This window comes from Alosa pseudoharengus, unplaced genomic scaffold (genome assembly GCF_046254945.1).
Source record: "Alosa pseudoharengus isolate Yale_2024_CS ecotype anadromous, Long Island Sound unplaced genomic scaffold, YU_APseudo_1.1 YU_APseudo_1.1_scf_24, whole genome shotgun sequence".
Taxonomy (NCBI): domain Eukaryota; kingdom Metazoa; phylum Chordata; class Actinopteri; order Clupeiformes; family Clupeidae; genus Alosa; species Alosa pseudoharengus.
The window spans coordinates 27,300,538-27,326,199 of record NW_027468689.1 but is presented as its reverse complement, the minus strand read 5'-3'; the positions used below and the strand labels follow the sequence as shown (position 1 = coordinate 27,326,199).

Below are 25,662 nucleotides of genomic sequence, written 5' to 3'. Positions count from 1 at the left end.
GGCATCCGAAACATTTAAATGTAAGCAAAGCTATGTCTACCACATGAACTTTCATTACTTGCTAATTACAGATCTAGGTTAAGTAGGGTACCAGCTGAAATTAACTTCATTCCTGTTCCAAATCCCTATATCATTTATTGTATTGATAATTTTTGATACCAAACGTTTTGACTTGAACGTGGGATGGAGAAGTGTTGGTCCTACAAGAAAATCACTCACTTTGGCCACATTTCCCTTATACACTGGCAGACTAATCTCAAACATAGCCAAGCTAATTAGCAAGCAGCATGGGGACTATTCAGAGCAAGGACCTTTCCCAGGCTCTAGGCATGGTTCTGTCAATGTCCTGCCAGTCTGTCGGCCATGTGGCTAGGCCTGGAACAACAGCTGCAGGCAACTGCAAACATCCGGCGTCCACCGAGGGAGAGGGGCATGCATAAAGGAGCAATTGATGGTGAGGGGGGCCCACCGAATACCCAGGAATGCCCATGAGCCTTAATTTAGCTTGCCTGATACAAACCTTCTCTCTCTCTCTCTCTCTCTCTCTCTCTCTCTCTCTCTTTCTCTCTCTCTCTCTGTATGTGTGTGTCATTCTCTGGCTTTTTCTATTGGGGTGGAAACATTTATTGAAAAAGAGATACAAAGCGGAGGGGGGCTCAGAAACGTAGCCTCAGCATCACCAGGCAACTGGGATAAGGTGTAGCATTAGAATGCTAGGCACTCGCGGCCTCTTTTATCTCTTAGCCTCTATTTTTGGGGTGGGATTGTCTTAAGCTTGAGAAAGGTTTCGGTGGTCCTCTAAGGAATCCCTTGGCTAATTGTGATTGCTGATTATGCTGATTAATAGTTTCCTACACTGTAAAATCTAACACTTGTGTAAACTTGCATTAACCTTGTTTCCTTTACTTTCAGCAACAAATGTGTGCATCTTAATGATTTGAGTAAAGTAACAGTTACTTCCATGTTGAAAAAAGCATGTTACTTCATAATAAGACTGAGGTCAACTTGTCTGAGACAAGTAACCTCAACAGTGACAAATTTCTACCATTAGGAGGCGAACTTGCGCGTATTTCTGCAGGGAAGAAGAAGAAGAAGAAGAAGTGGGAGCATGCAAGGAAGACGTTAACGTTACTGTGCTGGAGTGATTTGAATTTTCGCCCTCTCAGTTTGCTCTTCCGAAGAGTCGTTGTTGAAAGCATTCAGAAGATAAAAAATAAACATCAGACCTTTTCCTTTCGGAAGACTTTGTGGTAAGCTGTAAGGATATACATGTTGGTGAACTGTTTTTATTTTGCCCAGGCATGTTTTTGGTTCGAAGGAGCTAACATTAGATCGATGGCCCCCCTTCCCCCCACCACACCACAGATGTTTTGCATTAACAGTTGGATAAATTAATGTGTAACTTTAACTACTAGTAAATTACTGTCCAATTCAAAGTTGGCAGCTAATTTAGAATTTTAAAGCAGGAGGTAGTGAATACAGAATCAAAGTTAAGGTTAGCAGGTTAGAAGATGGTAGTGTAAGCAAGCAGTGGAAATGTAAGCATTGCATTTTTTCGGCAGACAAAAGAGGTCAGTTATTTAAGCATTATCGTCTAAGACATGGCGGGTTTATTCGGCAACAACCAATACCTTGTCTTCATATGGATTGTTTATGCACTTTTCAGTCATATGGGGAGCCCTGCACTGAAGCAGATTTTTTCACACATGTGCGTAGTCATTTGAAATTAACATTCCATGCCCATATGAAGGCTGTGATTTTCATACTAGTGTGTATTCAACATTTAAAGGAGAAGTTCGGTATGATATTGATCTAAAGTGTGTTGAAACATGATACCTTGAACTTTTGTCTCATAGCTCATCTCGGCTTGTCCCCTGCACTCCGAAATCTGGCGCTATTAGCCGATGCTACCAACAGGTTTCCGATGGGGGTGCCTCGGGCATCGGCCTAGCCATGCAAATAAATCACTGGTTTGCACCATTTACGGTAAGTGGTAAGTTTCCATGGATGTAATACAATGCTGAAAATTGCTTGTATGTTTCTAAATCTTTTGTATCATTTCATGCTGATGACATCCTCAAGAGATCAACACAAAGCTTGGATTACTTGCAGCAGCATTACCGTTAATTTATTTTATATTTCAGCAAGGTACAGTTTGGACGCTAATAACTAATTAGTCATATATTTAACTGTTGTCTTTGTGTTTCTATTTGTTTTACAGGTTACTGATGGTGAGGATGTGTGGGCACAAGTCTCCTTAGGGCTATTGACGGTCATTGATGATGACACACTGGTTGATCCAACTCTTATCCACCTGGAGCCAGTGTCTACAGCCATCATCATTGAGGGGAGGCTGGTAATGGATGGTCTCAAAAGTTTGCCTGAGGCACTCTGCATCTTGTTTGGGTTATCATATGCCTTACACCTTGATTACCCCAAGTCAATGAAAAATACATTGAATTTCATTCAAAAGGTGATGCTTGGTTTGGGTCAGAACAAGCTACCACCAAAATGGCAAAGTCTTAAAAATCTTCTGCTGAGATGTTTTCTATTTTTTGAGCTTATATGGTTCTAAACTGAAAGGAGAATTCTGGTGTGATATTGACCTAAAGTGTGTCTCAAAGTGTGTCTCATAGCTCATTTCGGCTTGTCCCCTGCACTCCGAAATCTGGCGCTAGCTAACCGATGCTACCAACAGCTTTTTCAATGGGGGTGCCTCAGCATCGGTCTAGCCAAGCAAATAAATCACTGTTTTACACCATTTACGATGCTCAAAGTATCTCCACACTTAATTGGTAAACTTAATTCTGTGGAAATGCATGGATTCCAGTTGCTGCTACTGGAAGCAACTGGAATACATGCATTTCCACGGAATTATTTTTGGAATCTGATCCCTTATCATACCTGTTCATTCGTACTCGTCGCTCGACTTATCGTGACTAAATTCAAGATGGCTGCGAACGGTAAACTTCCTTAAGGTACTGTCTGTATAAATCGTCTTGTAAATAAACTACCAGTGCTTTTTCCAAGTTCTCAATGTCTCGTTTTAAATGTCAGGGCCCTCGGAAGTCTACCAATGAAGTGTGGAGATATTTTGAGCCTCGTAAATGCTGTGAAACAGTGATTTATTTTTCATGGCTAGGCCGATGCCGAGGCAACCCCATTGAAAAAGCTGTTGGTAGCATCGGCTAACTAGTGCCAGATTTCGGAGTGCAGGGGACAAGCCGAGATGAGCTATGAGACATACGTTCATATTCTGCATCATGTTTCAACACACTTTAGGTCAATATCATACCGGAATTCCCCTTTAAGTCTGTGGTGGTAAGTCATTTAGAATTTGGCCCTATAAATTGGTGGCCCGATTAAGTTTTAAGAGATGTTTAAAGGGATATTCCACCATTTTAGGAATTACTCATTTTTTCCATTTCCCCTTGAGTTAAACGATTGATTTTTACCTTTTTCTCCAGTTCATCCAGCCGTTCTCCGAGTCTGGAGATACTAGTTTTAGCTCCATCCTAGCATAGATCATTGAATCTGACTAGACCATTAGCCTATCACGTTTAAAAGTGACTAAGATTTCCAGGAATTTTCCTATTTAAAACTTGTCTCCTTTCAAGTTAGAAAGTGTAATAAGACCAACGGAAAATTAAACGTGCCGATTTTCTAGGCTGATTTGACATGGAACTATACTCTCATTCCAGCGTAATAATCAAGGAACACCATGGGCACAGCAGCACAATGATATCATGCAGCACCTGAAAATAGTCACTGTAGGCTAACTTCCAGCAACAAAGTTGAGCTGCAGCAGACGAATCGGTTAGTGACTGGATTATTACGCCTGAATGAGAGTATAGTTCCATGTCAAATCAGCCTAGAAAATCTCTACATTTGATTTTCCATTGGTCTTATTACACTTTCTTACTTGAAAGGAGACAAGTTTTAAATAGGAAAATTACCGGGAATCTTAGTCACTTTTAAACGTGATGCTAGCAGGCGAGATGCTAATGGACTAATTCGATTCAATGATCTATGCTAGGCTGGAGCTAAAAGTGGTATCGCCAGTCTCAGAGAACGGCTGGATGAACTGGAGAAAGGTAAAAATCAATTGTTTAACTCAAGGAGAGGTGGAAAATGAGTGTAATTCTCCAAATGGTGGAATATCCCTTTAAGAAGACAGTATTTTTCATGTATTGTGTTAATTTACGTTAGACTACTGTGTTGATTTTTATATGGTACAGGCTACTGAGATACTTAAAGATTTTTATAAAATGTTCAAGGAGAAAAAAGGAAGATGTAGGTTGTTGCTACAGCTAAATTGTGCCATTTAAGACATTTTAAGATGTTTTTTTTTTTTATTAAAACAACACAATTTTGTTGTTTTTACAAGAATAATAAATAATTCAAAGCCGTATTTGTACCTGATGCAGTTGTAAATGTCATTATTTTAGAATAGAGCCAATTTTTATTCAAACTTGTGTATATGAGTAATATTTACTTGCTAAATTGAAGGCAATCGGTTTCCATGGTTTCACCAAGTAAGATTAACTTGCTGTTCAAGTAACTGTTACTACATATTCCAGATATGAGGAATTGGTTGATTAGTTACCTCAACTTCAGAACATGAGTTTTATGAATGAAAACTAAAGTACACTTCACTTCACAATACCTAGGTAGGTTAAAGAGGAATTTGCTGTAGTGTTAATACACTACACTAAGGAATTGCTTGTAAGCTCAGTTTTAGAATCCCAGTCCACTTTAGTCTGATTTTTCAAGGCAATCGGTTTCCATGGTTTTTTTAAGTAAGGTTTACTTATTGGATTTTACAGTGTAGAGAATGGAGAGATGGAAAATGTTGCAGCCAAAAAATACTGTAAATCTATCTATCTATCTATCTATCTATCTATCTATCTATCCCTTTGTTCTGTCTATCTCTTATGCATGTGTGTAACTGACTGTCTCTGCCCTCTTGAGGTAATGAGGAGAAAGTATGGTGAGTCACTATGAGCTGAGGGAGATAATCTGCACGGGTTATTCATCTCAAATGCAGCAATCAGAGAAATGCAGCTGTTTGTTATGAAAGAGTGAACTTTTCCCACAGGGCCACATGACGTAAAGACAGGAGGAAGCCTCCTTCCTCTCCCCCACATTGTATCATTGGTACATGGCACCCTGTTTTGTTTTTTAGGAACAAAAACTTCACATTTCCTTGCCTCGTTGAGTTTGACTGAGCATTGACTCATCAACAGTAATGCTGTGGATAGGCCATTAATGGCCCACTAATGACACCCATTTAGTTGTGTTTCAAGCCTCCCGCCATGGATAAAAATAGTAAAAGGAATTATGGATGGTCTTTAGGTTCCTCACTTTCTCTCATAAGCTTCTACAGTATACAAAATAAAAGGTTGCATAGCTCTTGGCGAAAGAATGCTTCTTCTTGAAATAGAACTCAGATGGCACCCAGAAGGAAAAGAGTAAAATGCTGAGATTTGATCCACATACATGTGCTGTTATTTTCACAGTTGTAGGTGTACTGTAGTTAGTAAGCCATGCATTTTTGTCTTGCACGTGTGTATGTGTGTGTGTGTGTTTGTTTGTGTTTGTGTGTGTGTGTGTGTATTTGTATGCTGCATAGTGCATATGCTCTGTAAGGGTCTGGATGGTTGACAAGCAGGAAAAGCTGTGGAACCACGGCACATGTTCAGCCAGTCACGTCCACCATAAACACAGCTCCACTCTTTATAAGTGCATTCACAGGATGTCCTTGGAAATGAAAAAAATAAATAAAAAAAATACCACCCCCCTCAAAAAAGAGGAGTGGAAGTCAAGCTTCCTCCCAGTGGGGTGGGTATTAGTGCTGGCAGCTGGCGCTTGGCTCGGGAGGAAGTGAGCAGGAATCCGGGCCAAGGCGGTGTTGCACAATGACTCCCGCAGAAGCCTCCGTCCACTCTGCTGCTCCTCTGCGCTCCCCCCCCCCCCGCCTTCCCGTGGCACACCCCCAAATGCCCCGCCCCACTCCTGCTCCCTCCTTGCTCGGTTCATATCTTCTGTTGACTGAATACTGGCACAGAGGAGAAATCAGCCCCTGCAGATGACTCTGAGCAAACACTCCTCTCTTTCTTTCTTCTTTTTTCTTTATTTGGGAGGGAGTGGAGTGGAGGTTCTCTCTCTCTATGTGTGTGTGTGTGTGTGTGTGTGTGTGTGTGTGTGTGTAAGTGGATGGATGTTTACATTCACCCCTATCAAGCCACCCTGTGGATCTCTATCGAGCTTGACGGGAGGCAGCTGAAGCACTTTCTACAACTGATTTGTGCCGTGGCTACAAGCCAGCGACTGCACTGTTGGAGCTCGGGGAAAACAGAGTCACATTTGTGGGCAGGAGGAGGGTGCAGGCCTGTGTGTGTGTGTTGGTCTGCTCGAAGCGTAGACGGGAAAAGGGAAGCTGTGATTGTGAGATCTGCAGGTGTCTGTGGTTTTGGAGTGATTCCCTGGCTCCCTAAAGCAGCACAGACCTTAGTACTTCACTAAAACGACCATAGGGATCATATATTTACCAGTGAGCTCACTCAAACCATCACAATTTCATTTGCATCATCAGTACTGCAGAAACTTGCATTTATGCACTGTACTCTATTTGATATTTGATTGATATTGATATTTCCCACAAATAGCACAGTTGCTAAGCCTTGCTATATGAAGAAACTTGTGAAACCTGTTCAAACTTTATATTGAACTTAAATGTTGAAAAGATGCAGAAAAAAAAAATATATATTAAGTCAAGTATATTCCCAAGAAAGATGCCCACTTATTGCGCATTAGTTACATTGATGGCACTTTCATTGTCAATGTGACAAAGCACTTTGGCAGTGATAATACGAACACTTCTTGGTTCAGTCAAGTTCATTTAGCCAATAAGGTCCCGGCATACGGCCTTTCCACTGAATATCTACAAATTGCCTTCAAATTATCCCTCTGATGTTTGGGTTTTATGGGAGTACTTAGCTTGTGAGTTATTTAAGAACAGAGGACAAGCTTCATTAGCAAAGACCCTACAAGGCAACATGTGCCTGTTGTAATGCTAGTCACTTCTCCCATTTTCCCTTCACCAGCTGAATAATGTGAGTGCTGTCCCAGGTGGTAAGGGAGTTTATGTGACCTTGCTTGAGTTGCTTGCTTGGCTTCTTTTATATAAATGAGTGAGATACCAATCCGCCTCGGGGCAGCCGTGGCCTACTGGTTAGCGCTTCGGACTTCGAACCCCGACCAGTAGGCATTGCTGAAGTGCCCTTGAGCAAGGCACCTAACCCCTTACTGCTCCCCGAGCGCCGCTGTTGTTGCAGGCAGCTCACTGCGCTGGGATTAGTGTGTGCTTCACTTCACTGTGTGCTGAGTGTGTTTCACTAATTCACGAATTGGGATAAATGCAGAGACCAAATTTCCCTCACGGGATCAAAAAAAGTATATATACTTACTATATATACCTTCCTTTGTGCAGAAAAAAGCACATAAACAGTTCACGTACAAAGGTATAATGTAGCCTAAAACGATGACCCAAGGTAGAGTGTTAAGATGACCTGAGAAATGACCCATCACTCCAAGCATTTTTCTATTTCTCTGAGCACCAGTCTGTAACATTTTTTGTTCCTCTCCAACCGAAATAGCATGCAATGATTTATAATGATGCTGATGGAAATATAGCACAGTGTTTGAATTTTGGCAGTGTTTTGGGAGAGAACATACATCTCTACAGCAGAATCAGATAACACCTAGCTTTTTGTTTCCCCTTTGCTATCAAAACCAAAGTGGAAAAGAGAAGCTCAAGACTTCATATTCCCAACAGAGCATTTCTCATTAGTCAAAATGTCTGTCCTCCACAGATCAGCGGTTTGATTAAATAAGGTTTTTTTGATGCCACTCTGACAGTTGAGGTCTTGCGAATCTATCTTAGATAGAAGATAAAAGAATACAGAAACAATTTTTTTGTTGTTGTAGCGTTCCTCTGATAGAGACACTGGTTATCAAGGATACTGAGACACCATACAATATTTATAGCTTTTATTTGTGAGTTAGCTAGCACAGAGGATCATAAAGAATAATGAGACAGTGGAATAATATGTTGTTGACTTCAAAGCAAAGCCATGTGTTTGTTCAACGCTGGTTTGCAAACAGTCCCTTTTTTCTTTTAATGGTCAGTGTGTGAAATCAATTTCCTCATTTTACCTTCAAGACAAATGATTTTACCATCGAGGCTCACAAGTAATTGGAAACTGAGCAATTTCACACACACACATACATCGGCCGTTTTCTTGCAATCACGCTGCTCATAATCTTGACATTAGCAACAAACTGGTTCATTAGCCCCCTAGTTAAAGATATATATTAAACTCCTGTGGTGGAACAATGCAGATAATTTCTTCCTACGCTCTGATCCAATTAAAATGATGATGATTATGATTATTATCATTAGGTTTAGGAAGTGCCTGCTATCTCTCTATGCCCTTGTTAAGACAGAGCCTGAGAAAATGGGTGGGGGGGGGGGGGGTCTAACACACACACACACATACACATAGAAACATATGCACACACACACACACACATACACACACACACACACACACACACACACACACACACACACACACACACACACACACACACACACACGCACACACACACTTGTTTTTTTTAAATGAGGACCGCTAAGGGGAGTTCCCTTCCATCTGCCTCACAGGTGCAAGGAGTTCCCAAGGCAAAGGTCATGGGATAGTGGGGCCGGGCGTCTCGAGATGAGGTGGCGGCCATTGTGTGCTGGCTGACCCTGTGGAGTGCTCACTGATGGAGTCCTGTTGGAGAATGAGGGAGAAAGTGTGTGGGGGGGGGGGGTAGAGCACATTTGTTAGCTTCCTCACTAATCCCACAGCGGGGCTTTTGATGAGTGTGGACGTGAAGGTGGTAAACATGCCTTTCACGCTTCACAGAGGTACCCTGAGCCACCCACCCACACACGCGCGCACGCACGCACGCACACACACACACACACACACACACACACACACACACACACACACACACACGCATGCACGCATGCACACACACACACACACACACACATACACCTGGACACACACACACGCACACTCACGCACACATATCCCTGTTCAGCCCACCCCAGGTAAAGGACAGAGGACAGTGACAGCGGAGCAGACAATGGAGTCTGTGAAAGCTTCTTGCTGCAGGTCATTCTCTTACTGCAAGGCCCACACATGGGACACAGAGTCAATTCAGGAGCAACTATATTCAGTAAAGGTGGTGGTACAAAGTGGCAAACGTTTTTTCCCCCCCTAAACAAATTAAAAACATATGAATTAATCTGTGATCACATGCGGTCTACTCAGCAGCCATTTTTGTCAGTTGGATAAGAATCACACAACAAATAGCTAAACTGTTTTCTCCATGAAGCTTAAGATGAACTGTCCTGCGGTACATTTATTCCATGTCATGCCAATTATGAAGACAAAGACATGCATATGCAAAGACACATTGGTCTTTTCTACGGAGAGGCTGTCTCATTTAGTCTGTAAAAATCACTGTCATTTGTGATTTAACAATGTTTGACTTCTGATTTATTGATCAAGGGGAATATCTAATGTGTGTCTAAAATGTCTTGCTTTACCAAACGATCTGTTTGTAATGCTTCTCCTAGTTTCTGTGAATAAAATGTGGGAACAAAATAATTAAAATGAACATACGATTTAATTGAAATGAAAGAACAATTTAGTAAAAGGAGCACACAATTTAGTGAAACAAGTGTATCATTTGGTAAAATAAGTGCACAATTTAGTACATTATTAGCACATTTTCTCGATATACAAAAAAAAAAAAAAAATCATGCAATGACCCCTCTCTCGGGCACCATACTTTTCGGGAGTGAAGGGTAAACATGCAAAAATATATTTTTTTGGAAAATCATTGCCAGAGCTTTGGGCCTTTCTGTGAAATAGCTCTTTTGAAGACTTTTGATACCACACGACCCTCATGGATTTATCTACACTCATGGATTTATCTATCAGCCAACACGAGGGTCGATCTATCTCACTCTCGCCAACAGGTGAATAAAGAACCAGAATAGAGTCCTATTATCAGGCGTGAGTTGATCTGTTTTATGTCCTTTAAAAGCCACTTGTGAGCTGTAGAGCTTGGCCCATATTGATCTCACCTACCCAAAGCACCATGATGGAATCAAGGGTTTATTCTGTTAAAAAAGACTGTCCTGTTGACAAGCGGATCACCATGAACAAGAGTGTAGGTGCACGGTCTTAAAACACACACACACACACACACACACACACACACACACACACACACACACACACACAAACACACACACACACACACACACACATGGCAGGGCACCCCTCTCTGTTCTAATACCCCACCTCCCACCCACCCACTCCCACCCAGAACCTTATGCCCCAGCCATTGTCTTGTGTGTGTGAAGTAGGTTTTTCAGAAGTGGGGTCTGTCAATGGAGTGCTCAACACTGGATTAGCTATTGACGGTGCCATGTTTTCATTTTTTATTTAAGAGTGGAAGGGGTGAGGGGGTGGATGTGTTCTCCAGAGACTCTCCAGAGACTGTTTTTTCATCCATACAGATGAATTGTAATGCCACTAAATTAAATATGTTTATGTATGTATGTATGTATGTATGTATATGTATGTGTATGTGTATGTGTATGTGTATGTGTATGTGTATGTGTATGTATGTGTATGTGTATGTGTGTATATGTATGTATGTATGTATGTATGTACAATACTGTATGTATGTAGCCTTTGTTTAGTTGTCCAAAACAACTTACATTGACATTAACAAATATTAACCTTAACATTAACAGTTTAAAGTAAAGTCACGTAAAGATAACCTGCTTGAATAGTTTTGGCATTTCATTTTGCCTTGTTTTTGTCTCCATGACGACACATATATGCCCTACAAAGTCGTAGTACATGTATAATATCAGAACTCATCTTATTTCTACCTGGGCATGGGCCGTGAAACTCCAGGGTGGCTGTGAAAACGAAATGAAATTGAGTGTGTTCTCATGAAAGCCCAAATCTATTAAAGAGAGAGCGCTGCTATAATTCCCTCCAGTAGATTTCACCTCAGGGAGGTTTATGTCTCCAAGCAGATGAGGGAAAAGCCACGGCGAGGACACGAAAGAAGATTCCGACACCGGAGATGAAGTAATACTCCCCTTATGGTCATGTAAAATAGGCCCCACAGTTCAGTCGCCAGTGGTAATATCAGCGTGCTCCCTTCATTAGGTAAAGGCAAATCGAAATGCCAGCCTCCAAAATTGGGCTGAGATTATCAGCCCTGTGATGTGGCATAGCAAAGTAATACTTCCGCTTTTAAGAGATTAGTGTGTCTTTTTTTTAGGAAGGGGATATATGTAATGGGAGGTCATCTAGAGTAGCAAAAAGTGGATGAATTTAGAGTGAGGACTGTTTTCAAGTTTGCTTGAGCGCACTGGAGGTGTAATTCAAGCATGTCATACACTATAGCAGGAGACTTGCTTTAACACAGTCTAGAATATCATGGGTTTGATTGAGAAAACAAATATGTACTCAGAAACGACGAAGGGTTTAGACATTACTGTCCCATTTTGCTTTTATGTAATGTTCTGATGTGCTGAATAAGTGTCACACCAGTGTGCATAGCACAGATAGTGGTGCAGTATTACGATGTCAATCTGTCACCCAGACAAACAATTCCTTTTTATCAGCGCAATGTGGGAGCATGCAGCAAAGACGTTCTCCGAGATAGTCACTGCGGTGCGGCGATGATTAGCGCATGTTGCCTGTGTGGTTTAGACAGGTTTTGTGTCGTCGTCAGGGTGGTCGAGGGAATGAGGATAATTAAATAGTTGACAGGAATGCACAACGTCTCCCAACCTTGAAACATCATTTTCACATGATCCTCAAGGCCTCAAGTTCAAGAGCGCAACACAAGCCTAGTAGGTTCATCTCAGCAAACATATCCATGACAGGCTTTCACAGTGGGGAAGATGCTTCTGGCACACTAAGCAAAATGAATGCTTACAGTGAAGATCTAGCGTTAATATGCCAGGACATGTGTGGAGGAATGACTGATACTGAATGAAAGAGAAAGAATGGAAGAAAGTGAGGGGCTTAGATAAAGAGAAAAAAAGAGAAATTGCTTGCAGTCAAGATCTAGCTTACAGCGAATATGATTGCCTGAGTATGTGAAGGCATGACAGAGATAGTGAAACACAGAAAGAGAGAGAGAGAGAGAGAGGGGGAATGAGAGAGAGAGAGAGAGAGAGGGAGGGAATGAGATAGAGAAAAAAAGAGAAAATGAGAGCTGCAAGGGCACCGCAAGGGAGATAAGTATGAAAGAGGCAGAGAAAGAAGAATGAAGAAAACAATAGAAGAAACCAAATGCAAACAAATGAAAACCACGGGCATCAGAGAGAGAGAGAGAGAGAGAGAGAGAGAGAGAGAGAGAGGAGAGAACATGCCTTTGTGTTCTCCTCTCCCAAAGTGACAGATAAAGACAGATTGTGTCACAGCAGCCTCCCCACCCACCACCACACCCGACCGACTGGTGAAGGTAAAGTTCATGCCGATTGGCCTGCCAGTGACCCCCGCCTTGAGCAAGCAAATGGTTAAATAATCCCTAATAAGTGTGTATGTGTGTGTGTGTGTGTGTGTGTGTGTGTGTGTGCGTGTTTGTGTGTGTGTGTCTGTGTGTGTGTGTGTGTGTGTGTGTGTGTGGTGGGGTGGTGGGGTGGGGGTTCACAAAAGGCCACTTCAGCACAAAGAGCCGGCGTATCTGGGAGCTGGTGTGCGGGGCCTCCTGGTTCACATGCTAATGACCGATGGCTGCCCTCGGCCTGGACAAGACACGAAGGAGTGTCGGAGATGGTGGGTGGTGGAACAGAAGTTGGAAAAGCAATAAACAAGTCCTTCAGCCTGAAAAAAAGGGCCCAACAATATATAGAGATCCTGATTGACTAGATAGAAATAGATATGCCCGTCATCTGTTGCTCACTTGTCTCCGTCAACAAACATATAAGATTTGAAGCCCATAACATCTCTTGTCACATTCAGGCAATCATCTCCTGACAATCCGCTAGCAGTCCATTCCGTGAGTACACTGTAAAAAAAACAAAAACAAAAAAAAACAATCTGTAGGCTGCCCAGGCTCTGAAAACTAGAAACAAACCAAGTGGGGGCAGCCTGTCCCCCAAACAATATCAAATATAATGTACGTTGTTTTGGACAAAAGCATCTGCTAAAAAATGTAAATCTAAACATAAACATTAACAAACGTGACTTCCTGCCCAATCGCTGATGGCACATTTAAACAATACTTCTTCCTCTCTCTCTTTCTTGCCCCCCCCTCTTTTATAGGCATCTGCTTAATCTCTCTCTCACTCTCTTTCTTTCTTTCTGTCTCCCCCATGCTCCTATGATTACTGCTTTCATTCTGAGTGGAATTGATTGTGTGTTCTTTTCTTTTACTCATCATTCATTTTCACTCACAGCATCCGATTTAATCATTAAATGAACTTGCACGCCAAATAGCTATTTTCAAGCCCGTGGAGAGAAAATCATCACCTATAAGTCGATTGAAGGTTAAAAGACGTGTTGCGTTTTATCAGGCACAGAATGCCGGTGATTTCCCCCTCTCCCCTCTTTGCCTCCCCATGATTTTGTTTCACCTCAACATTTGTTCCTTCGTCATCTCCTTATCATTCAGAATGGCACTTTTGTTTTGTACGCACCGACTAGAATATTGATTTCTTTAGATCCAGAGCACTGGTGCTACTGCTCCTGGAAGCGAGAACAGATGAATGGAAGGGGTTGCAATGACTGTTTCAAATGTCTTTCATTCTGAACTCTGACTGCATGCAAAATTAGAAGCATTCAATATGAAGAAGTAGACCAGGAATCCTTTATGCCCTTTAAGGTTGGCGCTAGGGCTCAATCATGTCCATAAAAGAGACAAATTGATAAAATGCCCACTGAGTTTTAGAAGTGGTATAGAGAGACTGGTTGGAAGACATGATCAATAAGTTATCATACTCTGCTAGGAGTGGGCCATCCCTGTGTGTGAGAGAGCCTAAAAGCACTTTTGGAATCGACTAAGCAGTTTCTGGAAAGTTCACAGATGAAATAAAATGAGGAAGATGAAAGAATAAACTCTCTCAAGTTTGAACTATTAAGAGTCTTGACAAATGAACGTGGCTCGGCCCTAGACCATATTCAGCATACACAAGGAAGAAAGTCAAATAGCTAGCAATGTGATTTCCATCCCTCCTGTTGAGAGAGAGAAGGAGAAGCGGACTAATAAACTTAATAAAAGCCAACAGAAAAAAAAAGCAAAATGGCCCCTGCCTGTAACCTCTCTGAAGCACCCCTCACAGAGGGTGTCAAAACCCTTCTCCTCGCTCTTCTCTCTATGTTGACCCAGTTTTTGGAGTCCTCGTTCCCTCGCCTGTGAGCTCGTATGATGTCTGCCTGTCTGATTTTTTCTGTCCTTCTCTCTCTCTTTTGCTCTCGTTCCCAGTGAGATAATCTGCAAATGGCCGCCCTGCGCTCCTCTGCTCTGCTCTCTTCCGCTTGTGATGATGGAGACTTCAAACGCCTCTGCCAGGCCCCTGCTCAGCCCCCCTCTCCACTTCCGATTCTATTGCAGATGCTTCACAGTCCGACGTCTTCCTCCTCCATTACAAAGCGCCCTCTCACTTTGATTGTACAGTGTGCCCCCCCCCCCCCACTTCGTCTCTTCGTCTCGCCTCTTTAAGTGTAAAAAAAAAAGAAAAATACAGAAATATCATGTCGATGAAAACAGATGTGACAGCGAGGCTTTTTTTTATCTTAATAAGAACTCTTTCTCCATATCCACTCTCTCTCCCTCTCTTTCCTCAGAAGCTGTGGATAGGAAATGTGCAGAATCAGTTCTTTTGTGATCCCCCTAGAGAAAAAAAACAAGACTCTGCGAGAGGGAGCGATAGGGAGGAAGTTTTAATAACCCTCCTTTAAGATTAATCCAGATGGGATCACAGCATCACAGCGATGTGGATGGAGTGATCCTCTTCCCTCTCTAGCGCCGCGTGGCGCTAGCTAGCTTCTGAGTCCTCTCACGTCATTAGCAGCGTGCTAATACCGTGCCAATGATCCACTTCCTATACGCCGCACCACGGCGCGCATTGTAAGGACACATCATAACACAGTCGTTAACTTAATTATTTCCGCGGGATGGGGGATCCGGCTAAGTCCTCCTAAGCCTCCAGCTACAGTGTGACAGTGCATACTCACAAGACTCAGTGGTCTCACAGCGGTCTCATGGTATCAGGCTGGATTCAGAGGTCTGTAGTGGTAAGTGGTACACGCACTGGCTTGCGGAGGGAGATCAAATGAAGCTGGATCAAGCATGTCATTCTGTTCAACGGATGTACAAAGAAAAGGGTCTCTTTTAATCAGTGGGCTAAATCGACCCAGTGGGTGGTACAGAAAAATAGTGTTAGCACCTATCATCAGTAGGACCTGCCTTGGCGTTAATATCAGGTCTCAATCAAAAATGATTGTGAGTTTTTTTTGGAAAATATGATGTGTGTAAATTCATGGCTGCTGGTCAGGCTCTGTGTTGGACGGCAAAATCAATAGTGTCTGACATCTAGCCATCAAACTCTCGGCAATCAAAGGCGGTGAACAATGTGAGTTGTCAGCCGTCAGGGATAGATTGTTCGGTTTTGACGAGACTGCTCATCACTGTGAGATAAAGTTGACAGGACCGTATCCTTTAATCAACTGTCAGGAGAATATCCGTGATTTATCAATGATATGTCAGTGATTCTCAAACAGTTTTCTGGGCTGTCTGTAAACCGTAGTGGGCATTTTGAAGATTCAGGTGGGAATGGGATCTATAAAGGCTTTGTGAGTCTCTTCCACTTCCAAAAAAAAAACTTTCGTCTCTGTAAAAATGTCACAAACATATTTCCCTGGTCTTTCTAAGAACCATCTTCTAAGAAACATAATCTTATCTAATCTGTAAAAATGATTAGGCTCCGAACTCTCTCCTTCTCTCATTCTCCATTTTAACTTCCATCTTGTCTATGACTCACCTCCCTCTCACTCACATATGAAACGGCCTACATCTTGAAAATCAAAAGAAGACTGCATCATTACTTACTTCTGTGCATTTGGCAATGGGGGGAGGGAATCAGAAGGAGACTTGATTACGCACAGAGTGGATCAGGAGTGCTGAGCGAACCGTTGCATGCGTAGGCTTCGCCGCATTAGCCGTGTGCATTGTCTGTGGCTTGAGAGGCCTGCTCGGGACATCTGCGTGGGCAGCGGTTAGCGGTGGAGTGAGGGAGGGAGACAGCGGAACACCTGAGGCCACGTCGACCACTCGGGTTTGGCGCATCGCTTTTTTTTTTTTTCACGGAGATAGACCATCGGGTCCATTAACGCGGCTCCGCAGGCACTCTGTCTCTGCTCTGGCACCGAGGACAAAGTATGAGTTTTTATGTTTGCTGTTCTGTTGTTGTTGTTTTTTTTTGTGAGGCAGGTACTTTGTGAAAGATTTGCAAGGGCACTGAGTCATAGATGCTAGCCATGGTTCCTCAGGTGCATGAGCATCCACACAATTTCAGACTTTATTATGGAAATATCATATAATGCGCTTGTGGCTGAACACCCGCCAACATTTGGAAATAGATCTGAGCGAATCCCCTGGCCAAAATAGATACAGTTCCTGCCACAGTTTGAGCTGACACACGCAGAGTGTATTTGGTGACAGCTCAAAATCCTTTTGTTGCCTTGACATTCCAGCAAGTCCCTCACAAAGACCTCCATGCATGGTGTTGTCCGAGCACTGTAACTGTTTGCCTTGGGCATGTTTATGGACGCACAATGGTAAACTCTGAAATCCTTCCACATACAAAAGTCCCTGGAAGGAATCTGTCGGGATGCGGCTCCTTATTTAGGAGAAACAGAGCGCCAGGCTGGGAGCAGGTGCTTTTGCTCTGTGTGCATTATAGTTTTTATTCCTCTCAGAGATAGAATATATTCTCATCTCCGGACTCAGTTGTTTTGTGGGGAAACCATTAACCATATAATGCACACAATAGAGTCTTCTCTATATAGATTTCCTCTCTACCCTTAAGCTTCCAATGAACTCTGGTTGCAAACAAAAAAACCTTTGACACATAGTGCTGGGCATGAACTGTCAAATTTGTTATAGCTGTGTGGAGTCCATCGGCTGATCCGTTCATAATGGCTATTACAGTCACTGAGGCAAGAATCATACTAGGAATTCCTGCTCTTTTTATCTTTTCTTGTCTGCTACATTAGCATGGTTTGGTGATTGGTTAGTCACCCTTTGGGCATTCTACAGTATAGGGATGCCATAGAAGCTCAGACTCTCACATTTCTATTAACTGCCAACTACTGTTTCTTTCATGCTTAACCTTTTTCATCTCGAGCTCTGTTGTATATTGTGGATGTGATGATTCCCTCTCAACTACAGATCACTGGCATCGTCACTACAGTGGTACTGAGGGAAGCAGTGTTGGTGGGTTCTTTGTATTGTGAGACAAAGTGCTTGTTTTTACATGTGGTGGAAAAAGTTATTAAGACAGTATGTGTTGGGAATTTTGAACTTGCTGGTGATTGTGTATGTATACAGTATACAATATACCAGGTCATCATTCTCAATCTCAATTCTCATCACCAAAAAAATAAATAAAAATAAAATGTTTCTTCAAGCTATAATAATAAGAATTATATTTAATACTCCTATCTTATAATGTAACAATTCATGTTAATTTCCAGGTTCTGAGGCATTTGCAACTGAGGTATTGGATGTTTAAAGAGAATTATCTTTAATCCACAAAACCACTTTAAGCCACGCAAAAAAAGAAAAAAATATCACGGTTTTGTCACAAAAACCTCCAATTTCCATTAAGGTCCACATGGCCATTAAGGCGGTGATGGGAATCCGGTGTGAACCAAGAGCTTTCAGTGACATGGAAGAAAATTTCTTTAATTGCTTTTCTTTGAGTGGCCCCCAAAGTCACTCAATTACCCACTTGCTGCAAATCATGCTCAAAGTAGAGGGTCTCTTTCTTTATCTGTCCCTGTATCTCTCTCTCTCTCTCTCTCGCTGTATTTCCCTCTCATCCTTGAAGATAAGAGCTGGAGGATGAGGGTCCACACTTTGCTGATAGACAGTGGAGTTATTCAGCTTGAACATCTCAAATATGCATGAAGTGTCTGTCTGATCAAAATGGCGGCATGCTCCACTGACACAGCAAAACAGCCCAGTGTCATTATCACTTTAGCTCTTGATCCAAGGCCCTTAAATCTCACAAAGAAAGTTAAACAGGAAACAAGTCTGTGTTTATCCTCATAGGACTCCTCTGGAAGTTTTTCAAAGAGCTTGAGAAAGAGTTCTTATTGAAATGTTACAACAATGGTGTTATTTTACCTTAGGTATAAGATAATGTGTAATGCAATAAATAGGTAGGCAGAGGGTATCTGGCACATAATTCACTTTAAAACATGTTTTCATAAGCCATAGGACTAGAGTAAGTTTGAGGTTTGTAATGTGTAATTATAAGTTGTTGAATGGTAAGTATATTGAATTAATACCTTAATTACATTATATTTGTATATTAGGCTACATTGTATCTAAGGCAATTTAAAATCATATTTTCCATGATGGTCATCTGAAAGAACATAGTCTGCTCCCAGCCCAAACCAGTCTACCCACTAGATTTGTGAGGACCAGGACACACGGTCTGAATGTGGCCATACCACACTGTTTACATACAGTACGCGTGCAAAAAGGCTGGGGACCCTTATCTCCGGTATAAACCGGTGCTATAGCCAGAATGTTGGGCTCTGGTGTGTCTCCGTGACCGAACGTGACCTTTCCCCGCCTGCTGACACTGGCCACCGGGCGTCTGCTGCTGCTGCTGCTGCTTCCTGATCCATCACTCACTCACTTGGCCACCAAATGGGCCGTGTGCCCGGGCCCAATGACGCCCGAGGAGGGGAGGCGCTGAGCCTGAAACCTGCTCGTCCCAGGAAGCTGGCGCCCGTTCCACTCACGCTCTATCACCAACCACCCCCATTGCACCCCCCCACCACCACCACTACACCACACCACACCCCACCCACCCACTTATGCCTTTCTCTACCCACTGAAATGATGCCCCTACTCACTCACATCAAATCACATCACACCCCCCCTCCACACACACACACACAGATCCACACACACACAGACACACACACACGCACACACACACACACATCCCCACCCCCTCACCGATGGATCTCAGGGTGCTTGCAAAACTGCACTGTCAGGCGCGAGTGCGGGCGATAGTGAGAGAGTGTTCACGTTCACGCACGGCTTGGCCCCGGCGGCACGATTTAGTGTCTGCGCTGCGCCCCCCTCGTACATCAGGCCTGCCAGTGGGTGCCATCTGTGCAATATGGCAAACAGCTCGACCAATGAAGTGCCTTTATTGAGACATGCCTGTGCTGCCTTCCAGCCGAGACTTTAACAGAGTGGAAGGTGGCAGTCTGTCTCTGCTTCTCCTGAAATGGCCTCGCATCAGGGTGGGATGTTAATGATTTATGATTTAACAAAGTTGTACTTACTTGCTGCGTTTATGCACTTGCGTATACAAAACACTCACACATACAATTCATACTGGATTTACAGAATCTAAATAAAAACACAGACACACACACACACACACAGAGACACACACACACAAACACACACACACACACAAACACACACACACACTCACTCACACACACAAACACACACACACACTCACTCACACACACACACAGAGACACACACTCACATACACACACAGTCCCTGTGGTCACCCACTACATCCACCCTCGCATGCTTAACATCACAATATACCTCCCGGACCCTCCCGATACCATCACGATTACAATATGAACAAGCCTTGGAGAATGGGGCATCAATCATTCATTGGGTTGATGCAGCGCTAGATAGAGGCCTGCAGTGTGGCGTGGTGGGGGAGACTCAATGGGTTTTTCCTCTCTACTGGCTCCGGGCCACCCTGATAATGGACTCACTTAATCGGGCTGCGGTGCCGGGAGAGGAGAGGAGACAGCACTGTGCGCTCCGACAGGGAGATGCCCTCGAGATGGGATCGGTGTGGGTGTGGGAGTGGGTGTGGGAGTGGGTGAATCTCAGGGGCAGACCCCCCTCTATGCGGCGGGAGTGCACACACAACAGGGGATGAGAGCCGACACACGTGTGTATAAAAACACACTCACACAAATGTACACAGACATACAGACACACGAGGTCAAACATGAACAAATGTACACACACATACACACATGAGGTCACACAAATATACACACACATACACACATGAGTTCTCACACAAATACTGTACACACATATACATTCACAGACACACACACACACATGCACACAAACGTCCTCAGTGTGCTGCCATAGACACATCTGCAGCTGGCCATTGGGTCTCTGCTTTAACACATTATTTATTCAAAAATACACACACCACAAACACACACACACAAACACACACACACACACACACACACCACAAACACACACACACAAACACACACACACACACACACACACACACACACACACACACACACACACACACACCACAAACACACACACACAAACACACACACAGACTTTCACATATAAACTAACATACAGACGCTAATATTAAACATACAAATGCACACACAACTGCATTATCCATCAAAGCAAGGGTAGGGCTATTTGATTTAGACACAGAGCAAAACAGCCGTATCAGAGAAAACATTTGTTTTGCCATAGCCTACTTCAGAAATGTGTTTCTTTTATCTATTTATTTGCGAAGGTGTTTACATAATTACCCATAATTATATCTCCATCATGCCTTGTGCTTACTCGAGGAATGGCAAGTATCTCATTATGAAGACATTGTTCACCAGAACCAGCGTAATGGTACCTTGTGATAGTTAATATTACACTAGCAAGGGTAATTTCATCTGAAAGACCTGCCAACGACAGCAAGTCTTCTCAGAAAGAACTGCTGTGACTTCGGCTTTCTAACGTCCAGCGAAAGCACTTGAAATTGTTGTCATGGAAATAGCCATGCGCATACGTACATCACGACATTTGAAACAGAATGGCATTTGCTGGCCTGCCATTCTGTTCAAAGGCACAGAGCGTGGGGGGGTAGGATTCATCATTTGGAAATGTCACAAATTGGCACATTTGAGAATTCAGACCACCGCTGTGGCGACGTGCCCAAACCGTGATCGCCGAGTGCTCTCGAGCAGGACGGTCGGTGCGATGCCATTAGTCCCGATTAAAAGCGCGCGGACATTATCCTCACGGATGACTGAGGCTCCAGGTTGGCATTCAGCCTGTCTAAGCAGATAATTGGGATATGAATTAATTGCTCGTGGTGCGCGGATCTTTCCTTCACTCCTGATATTTCTATTGGGTCGTAATCAGATAAAATGGCAATACAGCGTGAAGCTGACTCCCTACCAAAGTCACACACACACACACACACACACACACACACACACACGATATGCTATGGTAAAAAGCTAAATTAATTTCCACTTGCAAGTCTAGCATCTATCTACTTCCTCTGTTTGAGTACTTTCCTTGCTGGCGATCTACCATCATACTAAGACCCTGATTTATATGTACCAGCATACACCACAATACACCAAAACCACAGGCTTCTTGGCAGCATACATTTGAAATGCAATGTACAATAGTGACACATGTCATTGGTCCAGGGTAGGTTGATTTGCTTTGTTCTGCTTTTCTCTGATCATGCTGAGTGGAAGAATGCAATACGGGCCTGTGTTGCCTTACACATTTCTCCATTCCAGCATCATCACCCTCCCCCCCATCACACACACACACACACACACACACATTCTCTCTCCATAGTGTAGGACGGCTACAGCTGCAGGATCCAGCAATGGTGTGTGTGTGTGTGTGTATGTGTGTGTGTGTGTGTGTGTGTGTGTGTGTGTGTGAGGGGGTAGGGGACTGGATGCTGGAATGTAAGGAGTGGTACGTAATGATGTTAGTCCCTAGTGCCCGTCCTTCAGAGTATTTCCATTTGCATCTCAACTTGCATGTACTCATTTGGCAGACCTGTTTATTTGAAGCCACACACAGGTGAGAATCAGTTGCCTACTAGCAAATTGCAGATCAAGGAGATAAGACAGGGAACAGCATGCCAACAGATGCCAACAATTGACATCCGACACACTTATTGCTTAGAGGAGACTGGAAGACACAAAGAGGAAGAAGAAGAGGAAGAATAACTGATCAAACGATTGGTAGTCAGTAAAGTGTTGGGTGTATGTTTGGGGAGGGAGTTTATTTGGGAACCCAGCGCTGGCTGGGAACAGCAGGTAGTGTGAGGTACGTGAAAGGGTGGTAGGATGGGGAGAAAAGCAGGCTTCGTCCAATGAGGAGAATGCTGTTGTCTATAACAAAAACAACAACCACCACACACACACACACACACACACACACACACACACACACACACACACACACACACACACACACACACACACACACACACACACAAACACAGATAGGTCAATACTAAATATTTCACAGCTTTGGTGTGGGTCTATTTAATTTTATCTTACTGTATTTTTCAAGCTTTGGGACAGGGAGTTGGCATACTTGCATATACAGCTACACACACACACACACACACACACACACACACACACACACACACACACACACACATACACAGTCACAGACACAAATGCGTGTACACAGATTGTGCACATACAGTATGCATACATGTATATACATATGGATATATATTTACACACATAGATGTACACAGGCGATCCCACACACCAACATATGGACACACGCATGCATGAATTACTTATAAACACACACACACACACACACACACTAACCCACCCACACATGCAACCACTCACCAAGCATATGTGCAAGTACACACACACGCACACTCACACAATCTCTTTCTCTGGCTACGTGCATTCACACACATACTCAGATTGTCTCTATTTCTCTCTCTCTCCCCTTCTCTCCCTTACACACACACATACTCAGACACCCTCCTCTATCTCTCACACACACACACACACCAAGATAAATAGAGAAGGTGGTTTGCCTCTTGGCCAGGGGGCCATACTCTTTTAGCGGCAAATTCCTCGAGGGCCCCCCACAGTAATGAAATCAATGAACCTTCAAAGTATTTATCAGCTCAATGGAAGCGTTGCTACAGTGGGTGAAGAGAGCTGGCTGAACTGCCACTAAGTTTCATTTTTGCCCCAAAAGCCTATTTTTTCCCCTTAACTTCACATGTTGACATTCATGACTTTGCAGTTCTTATAATAGCCTTGAGCTCCCATGAGTGCACATGCATTAACTTTCTGCTAGGTCATTTAAAAATATCTTTGTGTGCGTGCGTGCGTTGAGTGTATATGTGTGTGTGTGTGTGTGTATGTGTCTAGAGAAAATCTCTCACATTCTTTTTATGTGTGTGTCCCCTGTCTCTTTTGGGGAAGGGAGGTAGAGAGGATTTGTAAACCTTTCACAATGGTAACGCCACCGACGGCAGCCGCGGTTGCTGCACACGCACACTTGCATACACACACGCACACACACACACACGCATACACACACACACGCACACAGTCACCCCCTCCTTTCCTCCGAAAGCCGCACACTCTCTGAGGGAAGTGAGGTGAGCGAGAGCGTGTCCTTCTCATTTGCCTCATTTGTCATTCCTTCGAAGTGAGCGAGCTGTCAAGGCGCGTCGCCCAAGTGTTGGGTGGAGGAGGCGAGGGGGGAGTCAGGGAGTCAGGCGAGCCAGAGGTGTCACCCCCCCCCCCCTCGCTCCTCCTCCTCCTCCTCCTCCTCCTCCTCCTACCTTCACACACACACTGTCCCCGACCCGGGGTGTGAGAGAGATGCGCGGGCCCTCGACGGCACATTGGGGTGACATTAGAGCTGAACTCCACTGACAGGTGTGTGCTGACTCAAGCGTAGCCGCCTCCCAAACACCCCAATGCCCCCTAACAACCCCCCCCACTCCCCTGCCTTACACTCACTCATCCAATCCCGCATTCCTCCCTCTCTTCCCTCTCTTCCGCCCTCTCCTCCTCCTCCTCCTCCTCCCTCTCTTTTCTCCTCTCCTTTCCCGGCTCCCTGCCCAAAGCCGTAATCTCTTCAACAAGAGAGCGACCCGGACCGTATACGTGAGCCCCGCCGATAAGCCTTTTCCAATTCGCGTGGCGCACTCTTAGCGGCCCAGGTAAGACCTGCACTCGGCAGCCGCCGATAGGAAATAAATAAACCCCAGCGCAGGAGGGAATAAATTGCATTTTCAAACATCCCTTTTAGAAGCAAATTTGTTTTTTTCCACCCACTCTCTTTCTTCCTCTTGCCTTCTCTCCTTCTCTCTCTCTCTCTTTCTTTTTCTTGTCTATTCTCTCTCTCTCCACCCTATCTCATTCTAAGGCTTCTAAGTGCTGCACAGTGAAATATTTAATCCAGCCTCCAAAGTGTGGTGAAGTTAGTGACTGGCATAACACAGGGCTTGGGTAAAGAGATGGAAATGTGAGGAGAGGAGCGCGTTGTGTGTGTCTGTAGCCTTGGTGTGTTTGAGTGGGTGTCAAAAGAGGAGTCTGAACATCAGAAAGGCTCATTGAAAGATTGAAAAGCACCGAATAACTCTAGATGACTATGGGCCGCACTTGATTAAACGCAATACAAAGAAGATAATTTTTCCTTGTTCCACATTGTTGTTTGTTACCCTTAATGTAATGTATCTCACTCTCTTTCTCTGTCTCTCTCTCTCTCTTTCTTTCTTTCTCTCAGCAAAACCTGGCTACCTACAAAAACTGGAGGTGGAGGCAGTGGGGTGTTGTTGTTGACTGTGTCGAAAGTCCTCACACACACACACACACACACACACAGACACACACACACACACAAACACGCAGCATCCTCTCCAGCTTGTGCTTTGATTGTTGCATCATAAAAAAGGCTCCACGGCAACTGCACCCGGCAGCTGTTGCTACACCGTCATTATTCTGCTTTTAGTAATCCAATAAATTCCAATAGCGTAAAAAGCACACAGCATTGTGGGGGAGGGCGAGGTTGGAGGGGGGAGGTTACGATTGATGCTGATGCTGTCCCCTTTTTGATGGCCTGCATAAATCCTGCGTCCAGCACCCAGCGAAATAAATGGGGGGAGCTGAACACCGGCCGTTTAGACAAACACACACTCACACCCACACGCACGCACATGCACACCCACACCCACACATGAACACAATGAAGGACCTCTCATTAACCTCTGGCGAACAGGTGTTTGACTGTTTATCTCCAGCCTCGATGTGACAGCCGGAGTCAGTCAGATGCTGCAGTCTCTCCACTCCGATTCGACACAGCCAAGTCTGTAGAGACTCCGTAGTCACAGATGTGAAATGCTCTTTGGGAGAAGATGCCGCAAGGGGCGTATATATATAGATGAATGGCTCCAACAGAAGTGCTGTGATGTATATGATG

The 25,662-nt window shown here is 43.8% G+C and overlaps 1 long non-coding RNA gene across 1 annotated transcript; it reads left to right on the top strand.

Moving 5' to 3' along the window:
• Nucleotides 1-858: 858 nt before the first annotated feature.
• LOC143142032 (uncharacterized) lies at nucleotides 859-3,122 on the top strand. The gene is made up of 3 exons (XR_012990862.1): nucleotides 859-1,250; nucleotides 1,857-1,986; nucleotides 2,222-3,122. It is a non-coding gene; the product is annotated as an uncharacterized LOC143142032 (long non-coding RNA).
• The last annotated feature ends 22,540 nt before the right edge of the window (nucleotides 3,123-25,662 follow it).